The sequence below is a fragment of the Labeo rohita genome, unplaced genomic scaffold (assembly GCF_022985175.1).
Source record: "Labeo rohita strain BAU-BD-2019 unplaced genomic scaffold, IGBB_LRoh.1.0 scaffold_384, whole genome shotgun sequence".
Taxonomy (NCBI): Eukaryota; Metazoa; Chordata; class Actinopteri; order Cypriniformes; family Cyprinidae; genus Labeo; species Labeo rohita.
Genome location: NW_026129302.1, coordinates 42,465 through 63,650, shown reverse-complemented (window position 1 = coordinate 63,650; position 21,186 = coordinate 42,465). Strand labels below are relative to the sequence as shown.

The window sequence follows — 21,186 nt, the reverse complement described above, 5'->3', positions numbered from 1 at the left end:
AAAATAGGTTCAGTTTTGAGTTTCGGATTACTTAAATAGCTTTTATAGGAAGTTTACGCTTTTAATTATGTAATATGTTAAAATGGATCACAGTGAATCCATTTAGACAGACTGTGAACCATGTTTTGTTTTCAAATAGTTCAAATAATTTTTTTGTAGACCAGCACAAAAGCCAAAATTTGGTTTTGATCTTGTATGTGGGTTTTTTTTCCTATGCCGTGTCAAATTAAAAGTGTAACTTTTATCCTTTATTCTTTTATTTATTTATGTTTTTTACTTTGCTGTTGATAGCTTTTTCTCAGGTGTTTTGTTTCTAAACACATAAATTGTAATATAGTTAAAGCTTTTAACATTCTCACATGATGCCTCACCCCTCTGAGTGATGTTGTCTGTGATGAATCTCACGATAAACAGCTTCTGTCTGTGTCCTTTGTAGTCCTGTATACCAGTCAGAGAGAGCTGTGAGTGTAGACAGACAAACCTGCTGTCAGTTCACAACACATGACTGATCACACACTGAATAAGACACAATATGACAGTCTCTGGATCTCTCCTACCTCTCCTCATCACTCTGTTCTGCTGAATCAGTATAAGCAGTGGCACTAAGAGCAGTAAGAGCACAACTACCAGTACAATCACAAGCACTGGGGGGGACGGAGACAGTTTGTAGAGGAGCAACAGTTCTTAATGCGGAAGAAGTAGTGAAGGCTGACAAATCTGTAATTATAAAAACAGGCAGACACAAATATTAAAAACAATGCTATTTTTTTTTTTTAATTCTAAATATTTTCAGCTTTAAATGCTTAAATAAATATTATTCCTCAGTGTTTTGCTGTGACCTGCACAGGTGAGTCCAGCGTGCTCTTTGTGGGAGCAGTCAGTGTGGTTTTTCAGGGAGAGAGGACAGTCCCACAGGTGAATCTCATTCCCTCTGCACTCGACTCTGTTCATCCACACAACACCTTCACCAGCACCAAAGGTTGAATTCCCATCAGCCCTCAGTGCTGCTCCACAACCCAGCTGCCTGCAGACCACCTGAGCATCGCTGATGTCCCACTGATCATCACAGACTGAGCCCCACACAGCGTTATGATACACCTCCAGCCTCCCAAAGCACCGGCCCTCCCCTCCACTCAGTCTGAGAGGAACATAATCTAAAACACACACATCAACCAGCACAGACTAACCTCAGCACACCAATTTCAACAAAATACACACTAAAACTGCAGACAGAGTTTTAAAAACAAATTTAAATGCACTGATTTAACATGCAAATAATGCAATGCACAGATAATAATATTTGAAGCAAATACAGGCTTACACTACAAGAAACATTAACTAATGTATTAACAGGAAAATCACTATTAAGTACATATTAAATAATTTAAATACTGTATCATCTCACCCGAGCAAGTAATTTTGGCCACTTCATCTTCTCCACAGTCATTCACTGCTCACTTCAGACACTTACTAAAACTTTACTCCACACAGAAAGTAAGTTGATATTTTCTATATATATTTAAATTATAATAAACTGAACATTTAAAGTTATTTTTGGAACAATATACATGACATTAAAATCACAATGAACAGCATGTTATTACATTCTAAAATAAACTGGACTGCTTGTGTACAACAAAAAAATAGCTATTCAGATAAGATCTGTAAATAAACATCTAAATATTCTTCTAATAAATATTCATCTTGTATTATATCACAGATTTTTTTTATAGCTGTAGATGTGTGTTTAACACTGTAATGTGTAATTCATCCAGCAGATGGCAGCAAAACACTTCTTATTGTAAAGAGGAGCAGACAAGAGTATTGTCCTTGTGTTACCACGTGAGGGAGCTACTCACTGTTAAACTTTTTTTTTTCTGGATAGAAATTGTTAATTTCCTTTTAAGTTACCTTTTTCTCTTTCTTTTTTTTTTTTAAATGTTCTGTTTTTTTTCCCCCAACTGTCCACAAATAAATAAGTTACCAGTGTACTTTACAACAATATAAACATGATTTCTTTCTTTCTTGCGCCAAATTTAGTACAATCCAGTTTGTTAAAAAAAAAAAGTTAGACTAAAGACTACAGATATTGATTCTGAAGTGCACAATAGCAATGGACATACAATTTAAAGCACATTATTCAACATCTGCTTTAATCTTCATCTATATTTGATAATCCTTAATTCTGTAAATTGTCATACAAGTACAATGCCACATACTGTATGAGTAAGTGGAATAGAAGAAACATACACACAGTATATAACACACATGTAATATATTCACATTATATATTATAAACTTTCAAAAATGCATTAAATGTAATTTTGGGCAACACACTTCAGTTGAAATTAAAGTCAATTATTTTACTTGTTCTTTAGTATATTAATCAATACATCAACATAACTATATCTCTTTAAAGCATGACAAAAACAGTGATTTAAAATGTAAGTTTAAGTAAAACGTAATTAAACATTATTACAAAGCACATTTTTAAAACACTTAAAGTGTGTTGTTAAACAAAGTGAGTTAAGAAAGTCATGAGATTGTACTCTCTTTAGATACACTTAAGTGGCCTTTAATTTGATGTATAATATAAGTGCGCATTCAGTAAAATTAAGCACACCTCATTTTCACAAGGGTAGAAGGGATATAAACCTATAAACAAACCTGCTTTAGCATCTGTCCTGCAGGGGAAGGGTCTCAGGTGTGTGTATCAGTCAATCTTCACTGTTCCCAATAACAAATTTGAGTCATATGGTCTCCATTTCACTGGGCCACAAATCCAGTCTTAAGTCGCTGGGGAACATTTGTAGCAAGCCAAAAATACATGAACTGACTCAACACCAGATCTTCAACAGACCTTGATGAAAATGCATGTGCATTTAGAACATCAATATTTTTTTTTAGCGGCTGTGTCATCAATACAAGCTTATTTATTAACAAATTATAAAAAAAAAAAAAAAAAAAAAAAAAAATGTACAAATGCTTACTTGTTTATCTGTAGACAAAAAAATACTGCCACATTTTTGGGATGTTTCATGATTAAAAACAACATATTCTGTACATCTGGATGTTTAAAAAAGTAAAATAAAAAACACTGCTTTGCCACATTGCAATTAATTAACTGAATGGCAAATTTAACTGTCCACACACAAATCACAACAGCAGTGATGTGCAAACGACTACATTACTAATTGAATTTAAACATCGAAATTTAACAGATTTTATAAAAATGGCTTCAGAAGTAGATAATATGCTGCTCTATTTTTATATTACTTATTGTCAGGTGTCAGTTCTGTTCTGTTTTGGTTTAGCTCTGTGTTCTTTGTTTAGTTTGACCTAGCTTCCTTTGTTGTCTGTTTTCCCACCACTAGTTTGTTTCCACTGCCCTTGATTAGTTCACACCTGTTTCTGTTCCTTTGATTACTCCCTGCAAGTATATATTAGCCCTCAGTTTCTTCAGTTCTTGGTTTTGTGTAATGTTATGATGAGGTTTTAATGATTATGCTTGTGTGTTTTCTGTATTCATGAACACTGCTTTGGTTCTGTTTTATGTTTGTTTGGATAATATACACCATTTAAACTAAATTACACAAAAGCAGCATAAAATTAACTAAATTTCTTAAATTAAATTTCTAAAATTACATTTTATATGTCCAGCCCTTGGAAATGTGTAAAATAAATAAAAAGTAAAAATATATTGTAGAAATAGACTATATAATAATAAGTCATTATCACACACTGTTACCTACTGACCGTCATGATGGACTGCCACTCAAAGCACAGAGATACTGCCACCCACCAACCTCACTTTGCCTGTACAAATACAAATAGTGTTTAAATCCATATATTTATAGTTAAAATATGCTCATCTCATCGTCTTGAAAATAAAAGCAGGATGTCCAAGTCTCTACACAGTCAGTGTTATTTCTCTGAATGAGTTATGATGTGTGTATTTTATCTCCTGGTTGAGCAACATCTATTTTGGACCCTTCACGACTGTGGCGTTTTTACTGAATTACAGTTTGCATAGAGGTAAAATGTGTTGCATGTAATTATTAATTTAACCAACATTTAAATCATTAACTGCTTCAAACTACATACTGTTAATGAAATCATTGTTGAAACATTTGCAGTTATCCTACTATAATAATAAAAACAATATTACAACAACATAATTACATAAGCACAGCAAATAACTACACAGTGCATACGTTACAATGCATACATCTTTATTCACATTTCAGAATGAGCACTTTGTCATTTGTGATACATATGTTGAGACAGTATTCATGTCGTGTGTTTCTGAAGATCAGAAACCCCCACTGCAGGACATGAAGCAAACAATATGCATTTCTGCTCAGTTAAAAGAGTTATTACATTCATTTAAAAAGAAAGATTACTGCTCATGTCTGCTGTTTGTAAACTTATTTCCTGTTTGTAAACTTAGTACATTCTAATGTCCTTTAGCAAAATATTAAAAGTGAACCATCAGTGAGTCTTAAAAAGAATGATATTTTGATATTATGATACCATTAAGCTGAAGATCCTGTAGTCCATTAATGATATGTGTCAGTTTTTTTTTTTTCTCAAATTTCTAAGGCAACATGATGAAAAAGATTAATAAAATGCTTGGAAAAAGTCAAACCCATTCTGAAAAGGTCATTAAAGCAAAGCACTTTTTGTTGTCTAAAACTGCAATTGTATTTCAATATAGACTGTAACAAAACTCTGTTAGATGAAACGTATGTAGTAATATCACTAAAACTTTAAAAGCTTTGAGGATTTCAGGCAGTGGGTGTGGTTTGGCTTATACAATTCCTGCCCGTTTTCCTGGATCAACCTCCACATCATCATAGACTGTTATTGGAAAACAAGAGCAAATGTATGTATCAATACATACATTAAAATGCATTATAATAAACTATACTAGCAGTACATTTAAATGAGCTTTCATGACCACAGAAAGTGATAATGGAAAGTGATTATAAAGACTAAATGGTGTTAATAACATACCAAACATGTTGCTCATATACTCTCTGACATTCTTCACATCATCATACTCCTCCTGAACACCCTCTGATATAAATGTGGCTATTATTAATTACATGAACAGACAGACTATATCAGGGGCGTCCAATCCTGCTCCTGAAAGGATGCAGTCCTGCAGAGTTTAGGTTTTCTATCCCCAATTAAACACACCTGAACCAGTTGATCAAGGCCTTCAGGGTTATTAGAAACTTCCAGAGAGGCGTGTTTGGGTCAAGATGGAACTAAACTCTACAGGACAGTGGCCCTCCTGGAGCAGGTTTGCACACCACTGGACATTATATGGCACTACAATTTGAAGAAAAATAAGAAATAAAAAAAACTGAAAGGTGTAAGTTGAAACCCACACCTGCTTTATCACTGGAGAACTGTGGTATGATGACAACATCATCATAGTTTTCTGGTTCGTCATCTACAACAAAATAATGAACATGCACTCATCAAATAAAAAAAAAAAGTTGGATATTAAAACTGTAAATATATATGATTAAAATACAAACATTTATATTGTTAAAACATGTAGAAATAATTATAAGAAATAAACCTGTAGCAAGATCTCTCAGTCCAGCAGTGATCACATCATCATAGTTTTCTGGTGTGATTTGTTGCTCTTAAATGAGTTTAAAACAGAAAGAAAAAACCTTAGTCAGGGCAGCACCATATTTATTTTTTGATAATAATGAAAATGAGTTAAGCAGTTTGTTCAGTGGATTGCAGTGTTGTTTGAAAACATGATAATTGTTCAACTGATAAAAAAAAATTTCAGGAAAAAAAAGTGTGATTTTGGACCCTTGTACAGTGCATACTACTGTTAAGACTGTACGTTTATTACTTACAACCTCATTTATTCCTTACAACCTCGTCTACCTTGATTAAGGTCTATAAACAGAAACAGGTTTACTGTTCACAGGCCCAAAAGGTTAAAGAAGTGAAACCCATCAGTTGATTTCACTGACCTGTGGAGCCTTTAGTGGTGGTGACATCATCGTAGTATTCAGGTGTGACTCCTTCTGCAGATCTTGCTTAAATAAATAAATAAAACCATATCTAAATTATGTGTTGAATGGTGTGTATCATTTCCACTAAGATAACTTGGTAAGTGAATGTTTTTAATTAATTACATATGCATTACACAACATACATAGGCTTTATTATGTAGCGGGGGTATTATTATATTTAAGTCCTCTAACCTGAAAGAAGCTCATCAGCATCTTCATACCCAGAATGCTGTTCTTCAGAAAGAACACTTCCTGTTATGGAGTAGAACTATCAGAAACATTCATAGTCACAAATCAGCCAAATCCCCCACTTTCTTTGACTCATTGATTCAACACTAACACTATATAATTTCAAAAATGACACACAAGGTCCCACAAATTAATGAATGTAATTTATTCCACTCACCCCTCTGAATAAAGTGATTATCCTGTTGATCACTACAAATCCAACACTATGACACTTACTCACCTCTCTGAGTGAAGAGACTGTGTCTGTTAGTGGGTCTGTGCTGAATCTCCTCATAAACGGCCTCAGTCGTCATCCTGTGTCTCCTCTTAGAGAGAGCTGTGAGTGTAGACAGACAAACCTGCTGTCAGTTCACAACACATGACTGATCACACACTGAATAAGACACAATATGACAGTCTCTGGATCTCTCCTACCTCTCCTCATCACTCTGTTCTGCTGAATCAGTATAAGCAGTGGCACTAAGAGCAGTAAGAGCACAACTACCAGTACAATCACAAGCACTGGGGGGACGGAGAGGAGCTGCTGAAGAGTTTGTGACTGATGTTGAGTGCACTGGAAGAGACACTGGAGGAGAGGCTGATGTTGTTGTGGCAGGAGTAGTGGACACTGACAAATCTGGCAAAACACACACAAACACATTTAAGAGCATGAATGTCCTCAATATACCAATATTATTCATTCTAAAATGATCTAAAAATAATTAAAATAATTAAAAATTGTTTTGCTGTGACCTGCACAGGTGAGTCCAGCGTGCTCTTTGTGGGAGCAGTCAGTGTGGTTTTTCAGGGAGAGAGGACAGTCCCACAGGTGAATCTCATTCCCTCTGCATTCGACTTTGTTCATCCACACAACACCTTCACCAGCACCAAAGACTGAATTCCCATCAGCCCTCAGTGCTGCTCCACAACCCAGCTGCCTGCAGACCACCTGAGCATCACTGATGTCCCACTGATCATCACAGACTGAGCCCCACACAGCGTTATGATACACCTCCAGCCTCCCAGAGCACCGGCCCTCCCCTCCACTCAGTCTGAGAGGAACATGATCTAAAACACAAACCATCACTGATAATCACACCATTTACAAGATAACACACACTAAAACTAAAGCTGAATTTTTTTTTTTTTTTTTAATTAGGAAAAAATGGCTTACACTAACAAACATTTAACACATTTATTATCAGGAAACTTACTTGAACACTGTCTCTGGTGAGATGCTGAAAATGTCAGACGACTCCGAGGAGATTTCATGAGTTTCCTCCTCTAAAATGAAAACACAATACAATTAAGGGAACTCATGCTTTCCATCAGCTTAGTGTAGTTTTGCAGAAACTTTTAAGGAAATATGACTATTGAGACCATATTAAACTATTTAAACAAACTCACCTGAGCAGGTGATTGTGGCCACCTCATCTTTATTACAGTCATTCTGTCCCCAGGGTGAAGATGGACACTGCCATAAAGTGGAATCATGTGGTCGACATTTTACTTTATCCAGCCAGTTATGAGACTTCAGTCCCTCTGAATGTCTGGGTTCACTACCAGATCTTCCACAGTTCAGCTCTTGACAGATCAGACTCGCTGTGTCTCTGTCCATCTGGTTCCAGCACACATTACCCCAGGATCCATTGTAGAAAACCTCCACATTCCCTTCACAGCCCTCAGTTAACCTGATCTCTTTAAACTCTAGAGATGAAAAGTAATTTTAAAACACCAAAATTGAAAAATTTAGGCCATATGCACATATAAATATGTTATGTATAGATTAAACACATATTAATTTTTTTAATTTTAAAAACCAGCATATTTACCTGAGCACACAACTCCTACATCCTCCTTGTGATTACAGTCATGTTTTCCCCAGCCTGGAGAAGAGCAGCTCCACAGGGACGTCTCATTCCCCTCACACTCCACCTCATCCAGCCATATGGGTCCAGAACCAGGACCAAACCAGGCTGGTACCTGCTGGTTACTGAGGGCCACTCCACACTGCAGCTGTCTGCACACCACATGGGCATCTTTAATATCCCAGGAGTCATCACACACTGTCCCCCATGAGCCGCTGTGAAAAACCTCCAGCCTCCCTGCACAGTCTCCCCCAGAACCCACCAGCCTGATGGACCTGTGACCTGATATTTAGAGAAAGAAAAACACATTATTGATCACTATCAACTGGAGAATCTGCCCAGATGTTGTTGTTCTCACCAAGGCAGGTGATTGACAGCTGTTGTGTGGAGCTGCAGTTGAGAGTTTGTGGAGAGCTGCAGTTCCCCAGATGAGCTTCACTCCCAGAGCACTGGAAGCCCGTCACACACTCATGACTGTGTTCAGGACTGGATGAAGAGGAGCCGTTGAAGTTCAGCACAGAGCCACAGCCCAGCTGTCTGCAGACCACAGAGGATTCAGTGAGACTCCAGGAGTCCAGCAGAACTCTCCTCCAGACCTGATGGATGAAAACTTCCACCTCCCCCTCACACTGTCTTTCTCCAGACAACCGCACCAGACCATCATGAAGAGCCAGAGACGAATCTGCGTGAAAGATGTGCCATTTTATTATGATATTCCAAGGTAATTTAATAGGTAGTTTATAACATTTGTTCAGTGAAATCCTCTCACTAGAGCAGATGACTCCAACGTCTCGTCTATGAGAACATTCAGCTCGACTCCATGAAGAGATGGAACATTCTGAGAGTTTTGTTTCATTCCCATTACAATCAAACACATCAGCCCAGATTTCAACACTTCCCTCTCCAAACCAGTCTGATCCCACAACAGACACAGCAATCCCACAATTCAGCTGCCTACAGAGGACACTGGCAGCTCTCATATCCCAGCATGCATCACACACTGTACCCCATTTATTGAGGTACTCACGTTCAACTCGACCAGAACAGGAATTTGAGCCATTTACCAGTCTGAGATCAGTGTAATCTGGAAAACAATTAACAACTTATAAAATGAGAGTCACGATAATTAAGCTATCCAACAGTACATTATGTATGTAATGTATCTAAAGTGAGATCCAGAGGTTACATACTGGAGATGGGTATTTAGCGATATGCAAAGTGGAAGGAGTTGCTACAATAGTAAGTGTGTATCCACCTTTTTCTGAACACGAGAGTCTGGTGCTTTACATTTCTGGTCTCAGGTGTTTCTAGTCAAATTATATTTACGTTATATAATATAATGTTAAACCTAAGCACAATTTTATATTTAGTTATATTGAAAAAGTTCCAATTGAGTTGAGCTTTTTTACCCTGATTTAACATGGATTTCTATGGAACACAAACGCACCCAACAGAAGTTAGAATCCTTCATGGTGTCGCTTATCGTTTACTCAGAAAAAATACATTAAAGTAAGTTTCTGGTGAACTGGGAGAAGAATAGAGTAAACTTTATAGTTATCTATAGAATGTGTATATGATATTAAACATGTCATCAGATTATATCTGTAAGGCTCATTGTTACCACTTTCATAGACATCAGTGTGTAATGCTAGTACTTATGCATATTTAAATTTTGGAAATACACATTATGTGGTTAAAAACACTTAATAGTCATGATATATGACAAGCACTAAGCGCGTCCATCTCTGGCCAAAAAGCGCAAAAGCAGATTTTAATTTATTAGTTCACGTGACGCTGGAACATTCAAAGTGTTGCAAAGTGCAATTTAACAACTTTTCTGAGCAACGTTTTCTTTAAAAAGCAACTAGCAACAAATTTTGCTTTTTTTTTTTTTTACTCAAATGTGACTCAAATAGTGATAAGTGACTCAAATAATAAAAAGGCACACATTCCCTCTAAATTACACAAACAGAGGAAACCAAAGATGTTAGCTGGTACTTGTAATAACTGAATAATTTAAAATTTAATTTATGATACACCTTGTTAGTAGCTTGTACGTGTGATTGTTGATCAGTTAGTACACTAAGAAAAATATCTAGAAAAATGGAAAAGCTATTAGAACTTTTCCAGGACATTATCCGTTATCCATTACCCGCTGTAACCCTGTAACCCAAAATAAAATATTATGCATAATTTAAAAAACAGGTAAAAGAATAAACTGAAAAATCAATACAGATTTTTTTTTTATATTAACAAAGTAGACTGTGATTATAGTGTAGAATACTAACTAAATACATACTACACTGTTTAAAATTGTTCAGAATGTGTAGCTTTACTATTTTGTTAGGTAATAAAAAATGCTTACATTTTAATTGTTCAAAAATGTGTATATGTTCAATAATTCAATGTTGTATTTCCTATGCGTCAAAAGGTTAAGGCAGATTTACATTTAGATTTACCCACATATTGATCCTTTCTTTAGTTTATTGCGGTGTTTCTTTACTGATATCTAGTGCTAGAGTAAATTAATTCATGTTAATTTTTATTTTATTAATTGTAAAGACAATAATTATTTAAACATGTCCACTTACCTCTAGAGAAAGATGTCATTAAATGTTTACATTTTGCATTATATTAATTTACTTAATCTGGAGTATTTCTATCATTAACTTCCATCTGTGATTTATATATATTTATAGTCTTCACTAAATAAACAATGCAATCAGACTGTCTGAATAATATAAAAGACATAATACACACTGTATAATGATGATTCTCTCCATAATATTATACAAAATAAGGAATGATGATTAATATATTATTATGAACAAAACAATTAAATAGATACAGACTGATACTGCTGCAAGTTTTTCAACATCAGCATTTAGAAGTATGTTACTGCTTGAGTGAGAATTGAAAGAAAGTGATGTAGTTACAGGCTGAGGTTTGGAGCAGCTTACCTGAACAGACGACACCAGCATCGTCACTATGATTACAGTACCATGCAGTCACGTTCTCTGAACTGCAGTCTTTCAGTGCAGTCTCTGATCCATTACAGTTGACATAGGCCATTAAAACTGGTCCAGATCCATGTCCAAAGTGAGCATTAAATGTTGCTTCTACAGCCGTCCCACAACCCAGTTCTCTACAAACTACTGCAGCATCAGCAATATCCCAGCCCCAATCACACACTGTTCCCCACTGACCATTGTGATGAACCTCCACTCGACCAGCACAGGGATTATTGCCATTCACCAACATCACTTGCATACTTTCTACACATTTAAGAGAGGGTATGTCGTAAATACAATATACCAAACATAGTATGAAGTAAATGCAGATGTGAATTATTTCAGCAAATTATCATTTAAATTTAGAATAGATTACCTTGATTACCCATTATCTCCCTGCTCAGAACCCACTATTTCATCAACTCAGAGCACAGCACAAGTTTCTCGTCTGCTCCCTCAAACACACTGAAGAAACTGGCTCCTGTCAGCCCCCTAAAGAGAGAGAGAGACTCACAGCTGCCAATGACACTCACTGTTACCTTATTAGACACAACAGAGGAAATCATCAAACACAATCAGTGACAAATCAGAAAGCAGCATTTTTATTTCTCCATATATATCAATAAAGTGTCAGCGCTGATGAGCGGGACTCCTCCTCCAGCGTGAAGAGACACTTCACTGAGGACAGACTCGTGTCAGTCACAAGTCAGTGTGGAGATAAAGTCACACTAAACTTAAAGGAAAATTGATATAGAAACACTGCTCGAAGCACTACTCACTTGGAGCTAAGGATGCGAGGAAAGGTAGTGAGAAAAGGAAACAAGAATGCACCCAAGAATTCTACAAATTTCACAAGAAACATTGCACATTCAAAATATAAAGTACTCCAGTGTGACTTCCTTTACCATATCTTCTGCATCAGAACACTGCGAATTAAGTAGGTTATATTTTATTTGTGTGATTTTACAAATGTGAATTATATGATATATTTTTATTTTTAATTATGCTAGTTATTAATTTGAATATACTTCAGCTCTCTAACCTGAGAGAAGCTCATCAGCATCTTCATACCCAGAATGCAGTTCTTCAGAGATAAGACTCCCTGTTAAAGAAGAGCAGAACAGACATATATACACAGGAAGGAACACACACACACACACACACACACTCCTTCCCCTACACACACAAACATATGAGCCCCTGCTTATGACTCTCTAAAAATACACACTGGAAGAAACACTAACTGACACAAACACACTCACCTAAACATGCACCTGCAGCTCTGTGGTTTTCTGTCAGGAATTCTGTGGTTTGAAGCAGGAGGTTTAACTGGACTAATAATAGATGAACATCAACTGTCTGACAGACTCTCTTATTAATAATATTAAATAACTTTCATGGCTCATGTCTCTCCCCTCTGAGTGAAGTGATTGTGTCTGTGCTGAATCCCCTCATAAACAGCCTCAGACGTCATCCTGTGTCTCCTCTTAGAGAGAGCTGGAGGAGAAGCTGATGTTGTTGTGGCAGGAGTAGTGGACACTGACAATTCTGGCAAATCTGGAAAACACAAAAATTATGATAGTTTTGAATACAAAAAGATTATTAATTCTAAAATGATCAAATGAGTAATATTCCTCAGTATTTTGCTGTGACCTGCACAGGTGAGTCCAGCGTGCTCTTTGTGGGAGCAGTCAGTGTGGTTTTTCAGGGAGAGAGAACAGTCCCACAGGTGAATCTCATTACATGACTCAATTCAGTCATGTCTTTATTTTGATAAACAGAGGCCCGCACTGAAGGCGTGTTCAAATACTTGCAGTCTTGGCCAGTTAAGAGCATGTGCACACAAATAGTAGTAGTAAGTGCACAAGACTTTCTAAGAGCCTGTCTTAAAATGTCAGAGCTTAGTCTCTTTAACTCACACTACACCCAACATTATCCCATTCCAAAGCAATATTCGATGATTGGCTTATCTCATCATACATCATATTTAGAAACTCATGCCCTGAAATCATGAAATAGAGAAAAACATTCCACTGTAAGTTAAAATAATTAGATATCACATATAAATTGGTACTAAAAGTGTTGTACATTTTATTGGAACAAAGATGAGTATGTGTGTATTGTGTACATCAGTTACAACTGCTTTTTAATTGCTTAATTAGAAGCACCACAATTACTAACACAATTAAACACTTGGAAAAAAAAAATACAGAAAATACATCAGCAGACAAAAGGCAAGCAGTCAAGTAAAAAGGCCTCAAGTGTAAAACATAAAAAAACATAAAACCTGAGATGTGACATATCAATAACAATATTGCTCAAACTTATGTGTGTTCAGATTTGTTGAACTGAGGCAGTGGTTGTGAACATTGAACCAAATGGGCCCCATCCCCCCACTTCACTGTTTGACTCCTCCTCCACATGATCAATCTGTTATAAAAAACAAAATCTTAAATCATGTCAAATACCGTAATTGGATAAATATATTAAGTCTAAAAAATGTAAACAATTACATTAATATAAGAAAATGGTTATAACTAATCTCACTGACACTCGTCATATCATCAACTCCTCCTCAACCCCCTCTGAATGGCATAAAAAATGACATTTAAGTTTCTAAAACACTTTATCTCATTTGAAGGATCACAGAATAAATGTCTGTGTACTCATACTCATGTAAACATGCAAAGGGTGATAAAAAATGTTGTTCTGCTCATCTCACCTGTTACCTCATGAGAGACTGGTCTATTAATGACATCATTTGTTTATGACTGTTTCACGAGTTCACCCTCACATCTAATCTGGTTGAGTAAACAGTAAGCATATTTTGGCGTGCTGTCCTGGGGGAGGGCTCCGAGCCCGGAATATGGCCCGAACCCAGAGAACTCCCCCATCCCAAGTATAGGATGAGGATAGATTAAGAGTGAGGAGTTGGGGTGGAGGGGGGGATGCCGAAAAAACAGTCGAACGTGTGCTTATATATGACTTGTGCTAGCTAGACGAGTTGCACCTGTGCCGAATTAGTTGATTATCTGATCATGCTCCTCCCGAACTTTGTTATCAAACATCATTTAGTGTGACCACTGTTCTCACACAAATTATAGACTCTTAAATGTAACATTTTACTGAATTACAGTTTCCGTAGGAGTAAAATGTATTGTATGTAATTATTAATTTAATCAAGGTTTGAAGTGCTTCAGATTGCACACTGTTAACAAAATCATTGTTAAAACATTTGCAGTCATCCTACTGTACTAATAAAAACAATATTACAACAATACAATGACATAAGCACAGCGAATAACTGTACACGGTGCATACGTTACAATGCACATCTTTATTCAGATTTCAGAATAAGCACTTTGAGATTTGTAAAACATATGTTGAGATGCACGACAAAAAAAAACGTAAAAGCACCTGAAAAAAAGTCAAACATTTTAAAAAAAGGTCATGGATGCAAAGCATTTTTTCTGTATAAAATTGCAATTTTATATTTCAATACAGAATATAACAAAACACTGTTAGATTGCAGCTGAAACTTATATAGTAAGGTCACTAAAACATTAAAAGCTTCAACAGGATTTGAGGCAGTGGGTGTGGTTTGAGTTATACAGTTCCTGTCTGTTTTCCTGGATCCTCCTCCACATCATCATAGTCTGTTATTGGAAAACAAGAGCAAATTTGTCAATACATACGTCAAAATGCATTATAATAAACAATATTAGCAGTAAATTTAAATGAGCTTTCATGACAACAGAATGGATAATATACAGTGACTGTAGAGACTAAATGAAGGTGTTAATAACATACCAAACATGTCACTCCTATATTCTCTGACATTCTTCACATCATCATACTCCTCCTGAACACCCTCTGATATAAATGTGGCTATTATTAATTACATGAACAAATAGACAATATCAGGAGTGTCCAATCCTGTTCTTGGAGGGCCAATTAAACACACATGAATCAGCTAATCAAAGTCTTCAGGGTTACTAGAAACTTCCAGACAGGCGTATTTGGGTCAAGATGGAGCTAAACTCTGCAGAATACTGGCCCTCCAGGAGCAGGTTTGGACACCACTGGACTACATACTATATATGGCACAATAATTTGAAGAAAAATAAGAAATAAAATACCCTGTGCCAAGCTAGAAGGGTGTAAATTGAAACCCACACCTGCTTTATCATTGGAGAACTGTCGTATGATGACAACATCATCATAGTTTTCTGGTAAGTCATCTATAACAAAAAAAAGAGAGAGAAAGAAAAAACACATCAATCAATTACAATGCTTATATATCGTGTTAAAACGTAGAAGTAATGATATAAATAAACCTGTAGCATGATGTCTCACTCCTGCAGTGATCACATCACCATAGTTCTCTGGTGTGATTTGTTGCTCTTCAAAAGGAGTTAAAAAGAAAGAAAGAAAAGACCTTAGTCAGGGCAGCACCATATTTAAGAATAAAAATGAGGCTGTGAGGGACTAAAGTAAGGTGTGTTCAGTGTTCAGTTTATCCCTCACAACCTTATTTTCATCTGCATAAGATATGCAATCTACCTTGACTAAGGTCTATAAACAAAAACAGGTTTACTGTTCACAGGCCCAAAAGTTAAAGAGGTGAAACCCATCAGTTGTTTTCACTGACCTGTCAAGCCTTTAGTGGTGGTGACATCAGTACGGTATTCAGGTGTGACTCGTTCTGCAGATCTTGCTTTAATGAAAATTTTAAAATGTATGAATGAATGAATAAAGAAAAAAAGAAATAAAAGAAAGAAAGAAAGAAAGAAAATCATATCTAAATTATGTGTTGAATGGTGCATATTATTTTCTGCTAAGATAACTTGCAAAGTTAATGTTTTAATTAATTACATATACTAATGCATATAGCGGGTAACATTACTATATTTAAGTCCTCTAACCAGAAAGAAGCTCATCAGCATCTTCATACCCAGAATGCTGTTCTTCTGCAAGGACACTTCCTGTTATGGAGTAAAACCATCAGATACATTCACAATCACAAATCAGCCAAAACCTCCACTTACTTTGGATCATTTAACACTAACACTATATCAGGGCTCTCAAGTCTCACGCATTCACCGTGAGACACACGCATTTCAACCAGTTCACACGCTCTCACGCCACACCTTGTATTCTCACGCTGAGAAGGGATAACTTGTCCCGCTATATGTTAATGGATGAGGTGCAGGCTTTGCAGAGAGAAGTTCTCTGCCGAGTTCAAAACTGATCTTGTTAAATGTTCATAGCTGTCTTCGAGTTAAATGCCACCTACCAGCCAAGAAATTAGAATTTGCTGTTTTTACGTGATCCCGCTACAATCACTTTCGTCACTAGGCAACGTAGACGCGCACACACGGGACAAGGCCAGCGGTGTGGTCGCGTTGCGGTCTCGGAGCGGACGTTGCCATTATATTATATAAATAAATGCAGCAGGTTTTTTTTTTTTTTTTTTTTTTACGATTTACGATTCCTAGACAAAATTACTTGCCTGTGATCAAAGATAGTGAGAGCTGATGTTGGGGAATATAGCCAAATTCGTGCTAAATTATTAGTTCTTCAACAGCTTTAACTAATTGTGGGCTACCTGAAATTAAGGAAAGGACTGGATAATTGGTAAATCTGCTAAAAAAGACAAATTCATCCAAATAAAATAAATTGTTTTATATATTTCAAAACACAAATGTATCAACATTGTTGGGTAGGTTATTTTGGAAATATGCTATAATAGGCTATAGATTAAATTTCCCTATTTAAAATGTAATAAGTAGTGTAACTATTTCAATTGGTTTAGAGGTAATGTAACATTACATTTGATTACTTTTCTAAATTTCTAACGAATATTTTCAAATGTTAATCCTTTTTGAAACTTTTAAAGCAAGCAGGTTTAACCTTACAGTAGCACTCAACACTAATTACTGTCAAATTTACAAAATCTTTCATCACTTGAATTAAGATTATAATAATTTAATTTTAAAGCACAGCCACCACAAAATCTTTAGTACCTCTTTTTACTTTGAGATCATGAGGTTAAATACAGATTTAAAATCATAAGATATAGTTTAATAGCTATGATACAGTTAATCTTAAAAAATAAAGCATATACATACACCCAAATATGAAATAATTCAGTTATTGAATAAGCATGTGTCCTATTTTGTGTCCCAAACTCCAGAAACATTGGTGTCTCATATTTTAAAGCAGTCAATGCAATTTGGGAAATACATCAGTCAAAATATTCACATGTAATCGACTTTGTAATTGTACACAAACTGTAAAATTAAACTGTAATTTAACTGTATTCGTTATTTCTCAGTAACTGTAACAGATTAGTTCATTTTTGTTTTTAATTACATTACATAATTCCATTACATGTAACTAGTTACTCTAGCTAAGTTTGAGCCCCTACCACTGTCATCAAGGCATCAAAATGTGCAATAAACTTGAAATACAAAATGACATTCGTAAGCTGAAATATATACCCTCTCTCTTTCACAAACACACACACAGATTGACATACATGCTCAGGGCAAGTTCTGCAATCCTCCTGTATGTTTACAGTATGTGCATTGAGCACTGCTGTTTAGTTTGCTCGTTTGGGGCCAAATTTATTTTTTACTTTTGATATGCTGAATCTCCTCATAAACGGCCTCAGTCGTCGTCCTGTGTCTCCTCTTAGAGAGAGCTGTGAGTGTAGACAGACAAACCTGCTGTCAGTTCACAACACATGACTGATCACACACTGAATAAGACACAATATGACAGTCTCTGGATCTCTCCTACCTCTCCTCATCACTCTGTTCTGCTGAATCAGTATAAGCAGTGGCACTAAGAGCAGTAAGAGCACAACTACCAGTACAATCACAAGCACTGGAGGGATGGAGGGCGGATGAGACACTGTTGAAGGAGTTTGTGGAGGAGTAACTGATGTTGAGAGCACTGTAGGAGAAGCTGATGTTGTTGTGGCAGGAGTAGTGGACACTGACACATCTGATAAATCTGTCAAAACAACACACACACACACACACATTAACAATCATGCCAATGAATTAGATACACAAATATTATTAGTACTAAAATGATCTAAAATTAACATTATTTCTCAGTATTTTGCTGTGACCTGCACAGGTGAGTCCAGCGTGCTCTTTGTGGGAGCAGTCAGTGTGGTTTTTCAGGGAGAGAGGACAGTCCCACAGGTGAATCTCATTCCCTCTGCACTCGACTCTGTTCATCCACACAACACCTTCACCAGCACCAAAGACTGAATTCCCATCAGCCCTCAGTGCTGCTCCACAACCCAGCTGCCTGCAGACCACCTGAGCATCGCTGATGTCCCACTGATCATCACAGACTGAGCCCCACACAGCGTTATGATACACCTCCAGCCTCCCAGAGCACCGGCCCTCCCCTCCACTCAGTCTGAGAGGAAGATGCTCTAAAATTCACACACAAAAAAAGATACACTAATTGCCAGCAGAGTACTGTCATAAAAGCAGTGTCTGCACAGGAGTATGTGTGTGATCATGTGAGTATCCCAAGATGAAATCCTGCTTGCTGCTTCATATTAGAACACCATTACATTGCACAGCATTAAAAATTTTTATGTTTGATTCCATTAAATGAACTTACCAGAACATTGTCTCTGGTGGAAAGAAATGGTGCATGTCAAAAGGCTTCGAGGTGACTCATGACTTTCCTGTTCTGTAATTAAAATTGCGATATACGTATTTCATGCATGCAATGTTGAAGGACTACTCTTTTATTGTTTAGTAATGGAAAATGCATTTATTTTACCTGAGCAGATGATTTTGGCCACTTCATCTTCACCACAGTCATTCTGTCCCCAGGGTAAAGATGGACACTGCCAGAAAGTGGAGTCATGTGGTCGACATGTTACTTTATCCAGCCAGTTAGGAGCTGATTTCACTCTTGATGTAGAATCAGACAAAACACCAGATCTTCCACAGTTCAGCTCTTGACAGATCAGACTCACTGTGTCTCTGTCCATCTGGTTGTAACACACATTACCCCAGGATCCATTGTAGAAAACCTCCACATTCCCTTCACAGCCCTCAGTTAACCTGATCTCTTTAAACTCTAGATGAAAAAAAAATATATATTTTAAAATAATAAAACTGAAAAATGTAAACATTATGGGTACATGAATACAATGTTAAAATCTGTAAAAAAAAAAAAAAAAAAAAAAAAAAATAGTAGCATGTTTACCTGAGCACACAACTCCTACATCCTCCTTGTGTTGACAGTCATGTTTTCCCCAGCCTGGAGAAGAGCAGCTCCACAGGGACGTCTCATTCCCCTCACACTCCACCTCATCCAGCCATATGGGTCCAGAACCAGGACCAAACCAGGCTGGTACCTGCTGGTTACTGAGGGCCACTCCACACTGCAGCTGTCTGCACACCACATGGGCATCTTTAATATCCCAGGAGTCATCACACACTGTCCCCCATGAGCCGCTGTGAAAAACCTCCAGCCTCCCTGCACAGTCTCCCCCAGAACCCACCAGCCTGATGGACCCACGACCTGATATTCAGAGAAAGAAAAACACATTATTGATCACTAACAACTGAAGAATCTGCCCAGATGTTGTTGTTCTCACCAAGGCAGGTGATTGACAGCTGTTGTGTGGAGCTGCAGTTGAGAGTTTGTGGAGAGCTGCAGTTCCCCAGATGAGCTTCACTCCCAGAGCACTGGAAGCCCGTCACACACTCATGACTGTGTTCAGGACTGGATGAAGAGGAGCCGTAGAAGTTCAGCACAGAGCCACAGCCCAGTTGTTTGCAGACCACAGAGGATTCAGTGAGACTCCAGGAGTCCAGCAGAACTCTGCTCCAGACCTGATGGATGAAAACTTCAACCTCCCCCTCACACTGTCTCTCTCCAGACAACCGCACCAGACCATCATGAACAGCCAGAGAGGAAACTGAGGAGACAATCTGTTGTTTTAGTTAAATACTGCAAGTTTGAGTATAAAACATTTTATGTATTAATAAATCAATTCAGAAATAAATGACAAGAGCATTAATCTTTCAGTCTGAAATAAACATATGAAATACTTGTGAGATAAAATACTGTATTTCTATTATTGAATCATTGAGCAGCATAATATCAATGTTATAGTAAAATGGACTCACTAGAGCAGATGACTCCAACATCTCGTCTATGAGAACATTCAGCTCGACTCCATGAAGAGATGGAACATTCTGAGAGTTTTGTTTCATTCCCGTCACAATCAAACACATCAGCCCAGATTTCACCACTTCCCTCTCCAAACCAGTCTGATCCCACAACAGACACAGCAATCCCACAATTCAGCTGTCTACAGAGGACACTGGCAGCTGTCATATCCCAGCATGCATCACACACTGTGCCCCATTCACTGAAGAACTGAAGCTCCACTCTTCCAGAACAAGAGTCAGAGCCATTTATCAGTCTGAGATCAGTGTAACCTGAGAGAGGAAAGTAAAGAAAGTTCAGAAACAGTGCATAAAACTTTCTTCTGCTAAGCTGTCATTACATTAATTACATTATGTCTTAAATCTAAGACTGGTGTAGGGTATCAGAGCGAATCAGACAATGGAAGATTCGATCAGAACATTTGGTTGAAACCAAAGAGCCAAATTCCACAAAGAGGCCCAGGACCACGTCATAACTCTGTCCAGAATACCCTGGCGCCAGCCAGCCTGAAGTAAGCCTAACCAACCAACTTTCACAGCTTTGAACAACTTGCAACATTAAAACAAAAGAACACAATTATTGATAATCCCAACTCAGAAAGGAGATTGTCAATTTTGGGGCAAGAAACCCAAGATTAAAGGTCAAAGATACAGCACATCAGGACCATCACATGAGGAAACTTTGTTGGGTTGTGCTCCCCCCACCCAAGACAAGAACCAGACCAAGTTCCTTCTAAATTCCTTTGTTCCTCGGAACATGCCCTTGGTTCACCGAATGACAGAGAGACTGTCCCTTCAGCCTAAATATGCACCA

The 21,186-nt window shown here is 37.1% G+C and overlaps 1 long non-coding RNA gene and 1 pseudogene across 1 annotated transcript; both read right to left on the bottom strand.

The window, feature by feature from the left end:
• Nucleotides 1-346: 346 nt before the first annotated feature.
• The window catches only part of LOC127160553 (deleted in malignant brain tumors 1 protein-like), a 58,807-nt pseudogene continuing 37,967 nt past the window's right edge, over nucleotides 347-21,186 (bottom strand).
• Nucleotides 5,017-5,662, bottom strand: LOC127160552 (uncharacterized). Its single transcript, XR_007826776.1, has 3 exons — nucleotides 5,594-5,662; nucleotides 5,399-5,461; nucleotides 5,017-5,079 (listed from the first exon to the last, which is right to left on the bottom strand). It is a non-coding gene; the product is annotated as an uncharacterized LOC127160552 (long non-coding RNA).